Source organism: Gopherus evgoodei, chromosome 1, assembly GCF_007399415.2.
Source record: "Gopherus evgoodei ecotype Sinaloan lineage chromosome 1, rGopEvg1_v1.p, whole genome shotgun sequence".
Classification (NCBI taxonomy): domain Eukaryota; kingdom Metazoa; phylum Chordata; order Testudines; family Testudinidae; genus Gopherus; species Gopherus evgoodei.
The window spans coordinates 248,252,762-248,264,920 of record NC_044322.1 but is presented as its reverse complement, the minus strand read 5'-3'; the positions used below and the strand labels follow the sequence as shown (position 1 = coordinate 248,264,920).

Sequence of the window (12,159 nt, the reverse complement as noted above, 5' to 3'; positions counted from 1 at the left end):
ACAGGGCTGAGCCAAGGTCAGGATAAAGGAGGAGACATCCTCATTCCTCAAGTTATTGTCACCACCAAAGTCTTAGCACAAAATGTCACTTATGCCACATCACACAGCACTAAGTATGAGCAGTAAATATCACACTAGCACTTCAGCTTGTCCTGAATGTGGTGGTGCCCCCATGACCTGGGATTGAGGGTGTGCCCTGCACCTGCAGGTTTGACAGCATTGCACAAACCACCTCTGATTCAGGCAAACATTCATGATCGGTGTATAGAAAAGAACCAGAGAAATTCTAGAAGCGGGTGGGGGATGAAGTACAGGTATGCTAATTACACGCAAAAGGTTATTCGGGGAATATCTATTTGTGTACTTCAAAGAACTAATACGAAACAATCTCAATAATCTCTACTATGGATCAAGCCAATATCACTCCTCTAAGAATTGCGAAGAACACCCATATCCTCCAGCCCACTCATTCAATGAAGTCAAAGGGTGACTTAGACTAATTATTATTAAACCAAAAGAAATTTTTATCTTGTAAGCAAATAGCCAAAAGACTAAACTTTTCAGAAAGATAAGGCAAAAGGTTTAATGATTATTATATGGTATATATATTAATAGAATATAGCATACAATTCTGAAGGTTACCAAAGGACATCGAAGAACTCTGCAGAGTTTAAGTGGTCATTTTAAGCTAACCTAAGCGACCTACAAAATCATGGATAACAGCCACCCTATCTTCCTGTTCCCCTTTAACACTCAACTTCATGGGAGTATGTGTTGTTGTAATTTTGTTTCTAATATCAAATATTTGAGCTGCAAATGTTTAATTATTATCTCATCAAAATAAAATTATACTTCGTGCACCATAAGAAAGGCTTATCGTGTGAGCTTTCAGATCGCTGAGGCGAAAAATATTGGTGGTACTCTAATTTAAAAAGAAACCGAAGTACCTAGATGATTACTGAAAGCTAGAGAGTTGAGCTTCCCTCTGGAAAATGGATAGTAGATGAAAATTTAAATAAATTTAAAAAGCACAAGATGACATCCATAAAATGATTCCTCCTGCTCTTGAACTCAATGAATTTTTGTTTAATCATAAGCTTAACTGATCCAAGATTACCTGCCTTACTGGTTCTTTAAAAATATTGGCTATGCATGCCCACTTTCTAAATTAAAAATCTAGACTTTAAAGCTTTTGTAGCTCAATTCTTATGGTAAATGCCATGGCTTAAAGTCTGCACTCCTTAAGGAGAATATTATTCTTACAAAAAAACAAACGTATATTTATGGGAGTCCTGGGACAAGCTAAAGGTCTAAAATTGAACTAGCTATACTTCTCTGCAAACAATTAATAGAATACTAACTAAATTCACAGTGAAAAGAGTCTTTATTTTGAAAACCATAAACGTATCTTTCTGTATAACAGATTACTGTGTGAAATGAAGCATTGCTTAATCCATTACACTAAATATTGCCTCAGGATCTCAACTAAGCATGACACGGCAGGGCTACATGCCAATTTACTCCATTATCCCAGAAAAATTACATTTACCAGGATCTCCACATTCCAACCCTGTCTCTGTTAGAAATAAACTTAAATGCACATAGGACTGCCAACTTTGGTTAGATGAATTCCTGGAGATTTCATCACATGACATAATATTTAATTACTGGAGACTCCGGGACATTCCTGGAGGGTTGGCAACCACAAATGCATAGTAGTCAGTTGAAGACATAGGTAAAGGCTGCATAGCATATTTTATTTCAGAAGATGTATTTGATCACTCTAGACAGAATGTCCAAATACATAAATTCTTGGCCTTAATAGCTACATTTATTCATAAAAAAAGTAATCATGCAAATATTTACTAGTAGTGACTTGGCCAATTAGTTTCACAGGCTCATCCAGTATAAGTGGTGGCATTAAAACATTCCCTATGGTCAGCAAAGCAAATAGCAGCAACATAGATTCTCTCCATGGAGGGAAGTTGGACTTGAAGAAAATATATTTATAGAAATTAGAATTTAAGTGGTTGACTCACTAGGGCCATTCTATGCAAGCATTTGAGGGGAAAGAGTGGGGAATCTCTCATGTTCGCACAACCAGTGATGCGGCTTCACCGGTTTTGGCAATGGTGGGAGTGATATTGAAAATGGGGGACAAAAACACACTGCATCACTGTGTTGTCATACCAAGGCCTGTGCTTTCTCTCTCATTCGTGCTCCACGGTTGTTTCTGCCACCAGTAACAGAGTAATGGTGAAACGTTGCACCAAAATGTTATGGAATTAAATGAAAATGCTATAAAACTTAAATGATATGTAGTTTCAAAAAAAGGTCTCCAGAGTGAAAAAATCAAGAACAGAAGACTAGACTAATAAGCATCAATTTCACTTTTCTGCTACTTTGTCTGCAAACTCCCATTCCCCCACATGGGAAAATGAGCACACTGTATTTAATTACCAATTATCCTGTAGTTAGTAAAAATACTTTTCACAGATGTACTGTACTGAGGGAGATGTAACAGTTCTTGGCATTTAAAAAAAAAAAGAAAAAAAAACACACAGGAACTGTTTGGCACAATCAACTGGTCCATGCAAATCTTGCCAGAAATAGCATGGAAAAAAACCAATCTGCAATTAGGAGACCAGGAAGTGAAACCCCTATCCCTCACCACAAATATACACTTCGGCATGTAGATGAAAACAGGTCACACCCAACAGTTTGCAAATGGTGTTAAACCCTTTAGTTCAATTGTAAAAATCAATAATTCAATGCAGCTGGAAACAGCAATAAACTGAACCTGTTTTCCATGAAATAGGACAGGGATTGCCATTTACTCTATACAGTGCTGTGGGGTCCCAAACTAGTTGCCCCTCCACCCCCCTGGTGTTACCACAATATTAATGTTGAATTATCATCTGAAATAAAACTAGCAACACCTTAAACACCTAAAACATAAAGGTAGAGATCTTGTGCATGGAAGACACTAGCCTCTTTTAGATCACAGCTACGTAATAAATGCAAAATGGAAGGAGGGTATTACTTTCATTAATCAGATGCAGGAGGATGATTAATATATTTGGGTATAACAACTTACTCCCTTCAATAAGATTTCTTCTTTCCCGCTCCCCCGCCCTTTTTTTTCCTCTTAAAGTAACTGGTTCGCTCCTTCTATTTCTATTCAATTATTTGTGTGGAACGTGACAAAACATTAAAGAACTGTTTTATCAATTGCAGCCCAGAGTAAAATGAGGCACGAGCATGGGGTTCTTACTACAGACCAACAAGGTCTAACCTCCAGAAAGCAAGCTGGGAAGAGACCTTTAGCCATCAGGTACTTAGGGCTGGTCTACACTAGGGCTGAAGTCGAAGTATCTTAGATCGATTTACCTCGGGTCCTCACGACACGGAATCGACGTCCACAGCTCCCTGTGTCGACTCCGCTACTGCTGCTCACTCCGGTGGAGTTCCAGAGTCGACGCGAGCCGTTCGGGGATCGATATATCATGTCTAAATCAGATGCGATATATCGATCCCCGAAAAATCGATTGCTACCCACCGATACGGCGGGTAGTCTGGACGTACCCTTCGGGACGGAACTGATACCATGAAATAGCACAGAACAGCAGAAGGGAGCCAGAGGATCTGCAGCCAGGGCTGGCTTTAGGAAGTGCGGGGCCCAATTCGAACACATTCGGCGGGGGCCTGGCAGGGATGACTTAAAAAGAAAAAAGTGTAAAAAAAAAACCAAAAAAAAAAAAACCCAAGCTTTCCATTTCTTCCATGTAGTATTTACTTTCCATAACTATATAAACAACAACATTATATATTATGTACATTGCATCATATATGCCGTTGATTGGTTATTAATGACTACCATTTCCTGTGTGGGTCCCCACCACTCCCAGGGGTGTGCACATGTGGGTCCCAGCTACTCCCTGCCCCCTTCGTTGAAGCAGGTGTGCAGGTTACTGCCCTGGGAACTGCAGGGCAGCAGTGGACATGGGGCTGGTTCGAGGCAGAGCAGGGGGTGACTAGAGGTAGGGTCTTGCTACAGGCAGGGCAAGGGGTGCGGGGCTGGCTGGAGACAGGGGAGTGTGGGACGGGCTGGCTTCAGGCAGGGCCACAGGGGGGTGCAGCAGGGGTTGGCAGGGCTGGAGACAGAGGAGTGCGAGACTGGCTGGCTTCAGGCAGGGGGGTGCAGCAAGGGTTGGCTGGAGACAGGGCAGGGAGTGCACGGCTGGTGTGGGCAGGGGTGGGGGGGCTGGCTGGCTTTGGGCAGGGCTGCAGGGGTGTGTGGCAGGGGTTGGCTGGAGACAGGGCAGGGGGTTTGGTATGGGTTGGCTGTGGGCAGGGGGTGCAAAGCTGGCTGCGGGCAGGGCGGGGGGTGCAGCAGAGGCAGCTGGAGCCCTGGCCCTTTAAATAGCCCCCAGCCCCCTGCTATCCCAGGGCTCTGGGGGCTATTTAAAGGGCCCAGGGCTCCCCTGCTTCTACCCCTCCCCGGACCTTTTATATAGCCATGGGAGCCCTGGGGAATGCATGGGGGTGGCAGGGCTCCGGCAGTTATTTAAAGGACTGGGGTGGCAGAGGCAGCTGGAGCCCTGGTTCTTTAAATAGCCACTAGAGCCTCCCACTATCACAGGGCTCTAGGGGCTATTTAAAGGGCCCAGAGCTCCAGCCGGGGCTGCAGGGCTTGCCGCGCTCCAGCCGGAAGAGCAGGGCTGTGGGGCAGCCGCGCTCCCGTCGGCGCTTTGGTCAGGGGAGCGGGGCCATGGAAGACCCCGGAGCAGACCGCAGCCGAAGTAAGTAAAAAAAATTTTAAAAGGCGCCTAAGGTGCGGGGCCCTCTGAGGCACAGGGCCCGATTCCCGGGAATCGGGCGAATCGGCCTAAAGCTGGCCCTGTCTGCAGCTGGTTGTTTTTGTTTTTTTTGGGGGGGGGGGGAAGAGGAGGGGGAGAGGCACAATAGAGAAGGAAGTGCCTTCCCCTCCAACAGCAGCTAGACTTTTCCCAGCTGTTACCTCCTTATCCTCCTAGCTGTAGTTCTTTAGAGCCCTGCCTCAGCTATTTACTTGCTGAAGGCTACAGTATGCGGTTCTGACTTCCCCCTCTCCTACATGGGCATCTGTGTAGGAAGAAAAAAAAAAAGCAGCAGCTGGGGAGCTGCATGATTCTCCACAAAGGAAAGGAAGAGCTGAGCAAGATCTTACTGCTCAAAGCCAACCTCAGCAGAATAAGGTGGCAAAATCTGGCAGCAATCCAAGATCCGCTCACAAGTGAAGAAAAATTTTCCCCCATTCCCATACAGCTCTTCAGATGCAGCTGCAACTTGCTCAGGATAAACTCCTTTCCCAAGTAGTCAGATTTCAAGGGTTAACTCTCTCCCACCGCTACTTCCCTGGAGGAGGAGAGAAGAAACTGGTCTCTTTCCAGGCAGAGTCACAGCCTGGTACTTGATACCGCTTTGAGGAGTTAGTCAGATGTCAAAGCTGTGGCTCCACTCTCTGATTCAACCAGAAACTGGAGGAAAGGGCTGTATATTGGGGGACAAGGGGTGGAGTAAATTATTGTTTCAATACACCTAACTGGGCATTTCTTATAGTTAGTATTTAAAATATTTTACAGTTTTAATGCTATTTGAAGAGAGCTCCCCACGCTTTAAAGGAACTGGAAGGCTAGATGCAATATGCCTGCCTAAGGCAAGTCCCAAGTGGAAAATGTTATGGTGACTGACAGCACAACTTTCCTCTCAGGGCCTCCTGAGCACTATGCTACTTAAACTGTGAGAGCAAGAGGTACAGAAGTATGGCATGAACATGACATTGCTTACCTAGGCTTTATTTTACAGTTACTTGGGACAAAATTATTAAATCTGGGTGAAGCAGGGAAGCGCTTCCTACTTATGGGCCCCTCTTTTTCTGTGGATTAGGAAAGGACTCAGCACAGAGAAACATTCAAAAAAGCAATGCTCCCGGCCAGCTGGACAGGCTGTCGCCTCTGCCATCATGGAGAAAAAGGAGACTTTCCACTGGAAGGGTAAACCAAGCCTGTGATGCTGCATTTCTCTGTTAGACAAAACCAGAGCCCTACTTAACGTTTTTCCCCTCAACAATCAATCATATCACACTTAATTTACTATCCACACCTATGTACATTAATAGCCCACTGTTGCATTGCTGCAGGTAGTGATCTTAGCAGATCTCCAGCTAAAGCAGGATCAGATCTAGTTAATATGAGACAAGAGACGTCCAAGGAAAGCCCGGGATACTGTACGAAAATCAGCATTCGTGTTTTAATCAGTGACCCTTTTCTGTTTGTGTCTGAGTCAATGTACTCTGAAGGTGAAATACACTGAGCTACAGAAGGTGCTATCTTTTGGAAATTCTTTAAGTGAACCCCTGGCCACTTGCTATAATCTAGATTTGGGGTCAGGGAGTGAAGTACAGGTGCCCCAACAAAAACTTCACCTAGGACTTTTACACTCAGCCTTTTAAAAATTCTTCATTCATTTTCTAGTTGATGCAGCATTTTCCTTCACTTCCCATCCAAAACTGATGTGTAAGGCTTCTGTGATCTGTTCAGAGCCAATTTATTCCACTGACGGAGGAAACTGATTTGTATGTGTGTATGTTTATAAAGAGTTTTAGTATCCATTGGGATGAAAGGAGCTATATAAATGCAAGAGATGTGTTATCGCTGCAAACAGAAAAGAAGCTGTGCAAACCCCAAATGACTGAGGGTTTAAAAAAAAAAAAAAAACCACCACCACCCCCTGCCCCTCCCCCCTCCTGCCACACACACACACACACACACACCTTCCTGGAAAAGGAAAAGTCTCTAAAATTCCCTATTCCTCCTAGAAGATCTGTCTGTCAAGACAGGAACAGACAGCTTCTGAACTCGGTGGATCAGAGGTTAGCAGAATTATAGTTTTACTTTAAAAAGGTACATAGTTAAACAGATGGTAGCAGCTCTTAAATTCATTATCAAAAGGAGTAAATGTATGGCAGGGACACAGTGCTGTTCCCACAATGATCCATTTATAACCTCAAGCTTGACCTAGCAATTACTATCTCCTTTAGAGATAAAGTGTAGGTCACTGTCTGATTCTTTCCTAGCTGTCATTGTTTCAAACCAGAGCATTACATTATTGCTGAGGTTTGATCTCTGTGTTCTAAAGGTCCAACAAGTATCAGATCATAAATAGCAGCAAATCGACAAGACAGAGGAATTTCAGAGTGTATGCTCTCCAACTATAGGCAACAAGACCATGCACTAATTTAGGAATGAAGTGTCATCAACAGCTTTGAGTATTATAGCTTTTGTCAGATGAGTTTCACAGCCTTAAACATATTAACAGTTCAGCTCAACTCACTCCTCTCACTGCCTTGACCATTACAGACTGATCAAAATGTTCCCACTCACATTGCAGAAGGAGCTCTGGACTTGCGCTTATGTATTTTTAGAAGAAAAAAAATCTTGGCTCAAGGAATGCTTTAAGAAATATAAAAAAGTAGAAGTATAACTAACTGCCAAACACTAGATATGCTTCTGCATATTGCAGCTTTCCAGATGGAATCTCCTTTCATGGCAAATATAAAATTTCAGCTAGACAGTGAACTCTATTGCAGTAAAAAAAAAATCTCCATTTCTTCCTCGCATTCTCATCTTAACACCTTTTTCCATTCACCGTATTATTTATTTGTGTTACAGTGGTGCCTACAGGTCCTAACTGGGATCTGAGCTCCACTGTATCAGATGCTGTACAAATGCACTGGAACAGATGGTCCTTGCCCTGAACTGCTTACAACTAAAGTCTATCCTTTAAAGAATGGATTTTGAATGCCTCCAACTTATGTCCCAAACATCAAGATACCCTGAGAGCGCTGAACACTCACCCTCTGAAAATCAGACTCGTTTGACGTGTCTCAAGTTAGCTATCTCAAAACTGGCACTGATAATCACTAGTCACTCTTGAAAATTTAGGCTTAATTCCTTCTGTAACATACCCTCCATCCGGAACTGCCTATCCCTTGTGTCCACTCACACAATTCAGATCTGTCCTTCCTGAAATCCAAACAGGTAAATAATGCCACCAGCCCCTTTTAAACAAATTTAAACAACTTCTAAGCAAGGCACTGAGTATCCTTTGAATCTGGCCCTAAATTAAAGTCATTTTACAGCCTCCCAAATATTGTCTATTTAGGCTGAAAAACACTCATGGACTATGCCTGCTCTGGATGTTCATGAGAACAAGGTACACTATCTGGGCTCAAATAAAAAAATGGAAATTAATGGAGAAAATATATACTGTTTAATGCTAAAACTGAATACTGAGGCCCTGTTGTTTTTTTTTTTTAAGTATAGTAGCAAAAACTAAACCACCAACAAAATCTCATCAGAATTTTACCTTCATTTTAAAATGTGTATCTTAAAATGCTGAGTTTCAGTTTAACTGAGATTTTATACTGTATGCCAAAAGATTAGGGCAAAAAAAAAAAAAAAAAAGTTTTCAGTCAAGTTATGAGCCAAAGGTGGAGGGGGAAAGGGTATATCGCAAAAATGGTTACACTTATGTGATTTCATAGCGGCATGGAATGTTCCAGAGAATCAAGATGATGACACAACAGGAACAGTTACAACATGCTGTCACCCACCTGAATCTAGCTAATCTTTGTCTAGATAACCCATTTCTGCACATACGGAAGGCTAAATTGATAAGACATATTGATTTCTCTCTTTAAAAACAAACAAAAAAAATCTTTAAAGCTGTTAACACTTTGTGGCTGAGCACTCCATTCATCATTAAGATAATGATCTTTAACAGGCTAAGGCCATGTGAGGTGTGCCCTGAATTTGAGAACCGCAGCGCAGCACATCTCTCAAGGCTTAGCCTTGATCATTTGGACAGTTAGAGATTACACTCACCAATTTCATTACACTTGGGACCACAAGTTGAATCTAGGCACTTTAAATGAAAAGCCATATCCATTTCTAGTACTGATAAATTTAAATTAGTAATGACAGCTTCTAGTCATGAGGAAGCATGGGGATGTGGATAAAAGAGACTGACATTCAAGCCCACCTTTCTCAGAACTGCTGTTATATTCAACAGAAAATACATAAATCAGCAGGCTAGAAAAAAACCCAACAACTCCACTTAGCTCCAGGAATTTGGTCTCATACTGTATGACTACACTGCACTACACTACATCTGACTCAGGTCTGACCCTAAGCCCCTCTTCCATCCACACACAAATCAGTCTGACTCTGTTCAGTAAGCACTCAGGTTCCTCAGATCATGCTAGGGAGGGGAGTCTGAGTCCAAGTCCTGGATCCAAGCCTTGTCATTTTGCTGTGTGGATGCAGCTCAAGCAGAAGACCCAAGCCAGAAGGTCTGTGTAGTGCAATGTGAATGCATTAGCATGACTGAAACACCCAGATCCTGCAACTGTAAACCAGGGTTTACGATACAATGTGGACACAAGCACAGACTTGGAAACACCAAGTCCACAAGCCTGGGTCCCAAAGACCACTGGGCCCCAACATGAGTGAGACCTTCAGGCACCACCACAATATAAAATGTTAAATACTAACACTAATAGGTTCCCTGGAGTGGAGACCATGAAAAACAAAATGTTAGTGTGTGCACATATAGGGGAAAGGTCTGTGTGTGGAAGGGAATTAGTATTAACTTTCAATGTTAGATTGCATTCTCAAGGGTAATTATCTTCACCAGGATCAGGGCTAGAATACACAAACAGAAAGAAAAAAAACACACTAGCTGCCAAAATCAAGGGGGCAGAACAGAGCGCCTTGGAAACTCTCTCTGCTCCCACCAATCACATACCGCAGTGTGTATACGGATGGATTCTGCTACATTACCACAAGTCTTAGAATATCAGGGTTGGAAGGGACCTCAGGAGGTCATCTAGTCCAATCCCCTGCCCAAAGCAGAACCAATTCCCAACTAAATCATCCCAGCCAGGGCTTGGTCAAGCCTGACCTTAAAAACCTCCAAGGAAGGAGATTCCACCACCTCCCTAGGTAACCCATTCCAGTGCTTCACCACCCTCCTAGTGAAAAAGTTTTTCCTAATTCCAACCTAAACCTCCCCCACTGCAACTTGAGACCATTACTCCTTGTTCTGTCATCTGCTACCACTGAGAACAGTCTAGATCCATCCTCTTTGGAACCCCCTTTCAGGTAGTTGAAAGCAGCTATCAAATCCCCCCTCATTCTTCTCTTCTGCAGACTGAACAATCCCAGTTCCCTCAGCCACTACTCCAGATGAGGCCACACCAACGCCGAATAGAGGGGAATGATCACATCCCCCTATCTGCTGGCATTGCCCCTACTTATAAAGCCCAAAATGCCATTAGCCTTCTTGGCAACAAGGGCACACTGTTGACTCATATCCAACTTCTTGTCCACTGTAACCCCTAGATCCTTTTCTGCAGAACTGCTGCCTAGCCATTCGGTCCCTAGTCTGTAACAGTGAATGGGATTCTTCTGTCCTAAGTGCAGGACTCTGCACTTGTCCTTGTTGAACCTCATCAGGTTTCTTTTGACCCAATCCTCTCATTTGTCTAGGTCTCTCTGTATCCTATTCCTACCCTCCAGTGTATCTACCACTCCTCCCTGTTTAGTGTCATCTGCAAACTTGCTGTCTGTTCTAACCTATGTGACCCTTCACACACAACCACTTCCCATTTTTTAATCTTACATCAGTTACAACTGAACTAATCCAGCCACAAACATCTCCTCTTCGATCCTATTACTGAAAACATGAGGGCCAATTCCTAGTCCCTTTCAGGTCAGCTGGACTTTTGCAATTGACTTCAATGGGACTGATGTTTAGCTCAATAATACCTGTATCGGTGACAAGTGTTTAATTCTATTTTAAGACAACACGCAACAATAACACCAAACATGACCTATTGAGTTTCATTAATTAGCTTTTGGAATTCTAAGTTTCCAACCTTGCATGCTTTTATGCAAGGATGTAAAGTGATACATTCAGATCTCGGCTGTCTATAAAGCGGACAGCCCAGAAACAAGAAAGAGGCTAATCCTCAAATTTAATTTGGCAGCATACAATAATTTTATAGAGTGTGTTAGTTGTCTGTCAGCACTAGTATCTTCTAAATTTCTATTCATCTCTTGGTTTCTGTGGAGCAGAATGCAGTAAAATCAGCTACAACCCATCTGAACTGAAATGTGAGGGCATTTTCAGTTTCTCTTTCATACATCATCTAAAGAAGATGGGAAACATTTTAAGAATTCTTAGTACTTTATACCCCTGGTCATGTAAGAATTACTCTGACATTGTCAGAAACCACTGATGAATATTAAGTGCAAGAAAGGGAGACTGCTGGTAGGTAGTTTAAGCCCCAGAAAATTTTACAAAAATGTAACCTTAGTAGAAATGTTTTTATGCTTTGTTTTATTTAAAGAAAAACAGGTTGGTTGTTTGACTCCAAACATTGCTCTGTGGTGTTTGCAAATCAAACACTGCAGATATTACACAATCAAAAAACAAACAAACATTCTTAACTGGAGCAATGCTGTGGAGGAATAGCATAAATGATGAAAAATATGTTTTTTAAAGTTAGATTATATTAAGATTAAAGTAAGGTTCTACTAACAAACAAACAAGGTTTGCATTTATTTGTTTGGGTTTTTGTTGTTGTTTTGGACATAAAATTTTAGGCCCCAGTCCCACAGATCTCTCTGCATGTGCTTAGCTCTAAGTACATTATAGTCCCATTGACTTCAATTGAACAATGCGAGTAAAGTTAAACACTGCAAACACCCATGTGCTTAATCCTAACAGCGGCCCTTTAAATAATGAAATTTACTTCAACACCATGCTTTGGCACTGTATTATACTGGTCATTTCCAACAAGACAGAAGATTATGTCTAATCACATCTGGTCAGAGTCAGGCTCTCAAAGACAGGATACCAGTAACCACATTATTTTAGTAAGCAGTATTTCTGCTTAGCTACAATGGGGGGGGGGTTGGGTAGGGAGTGGTAGAAATCTCTGAACTCCCTCCTAAGAGAGACAAACATTCTAATATGTATTTAGCTATACTAGAAGCTACATAATCTGGACTGCACATCACATTAACTGCACCATTGTTAAGAACACATTAA

General features: G+C 42.4%; 1 protein-coding gene across 9 annotated transcripts in view; it reads right to left on the bottom strand.

Moving 5' to 3' along the window:
- EPS8 (epidermal growth factor receptor pathway substrate 8) overlaps positions 1 to 12,159 on the bottom strand; it is a 227,864-nt gene that overhangs the window by 197,288 nt on the left and 18,417 nt on the right. The window lies entirely within an intron of this gene.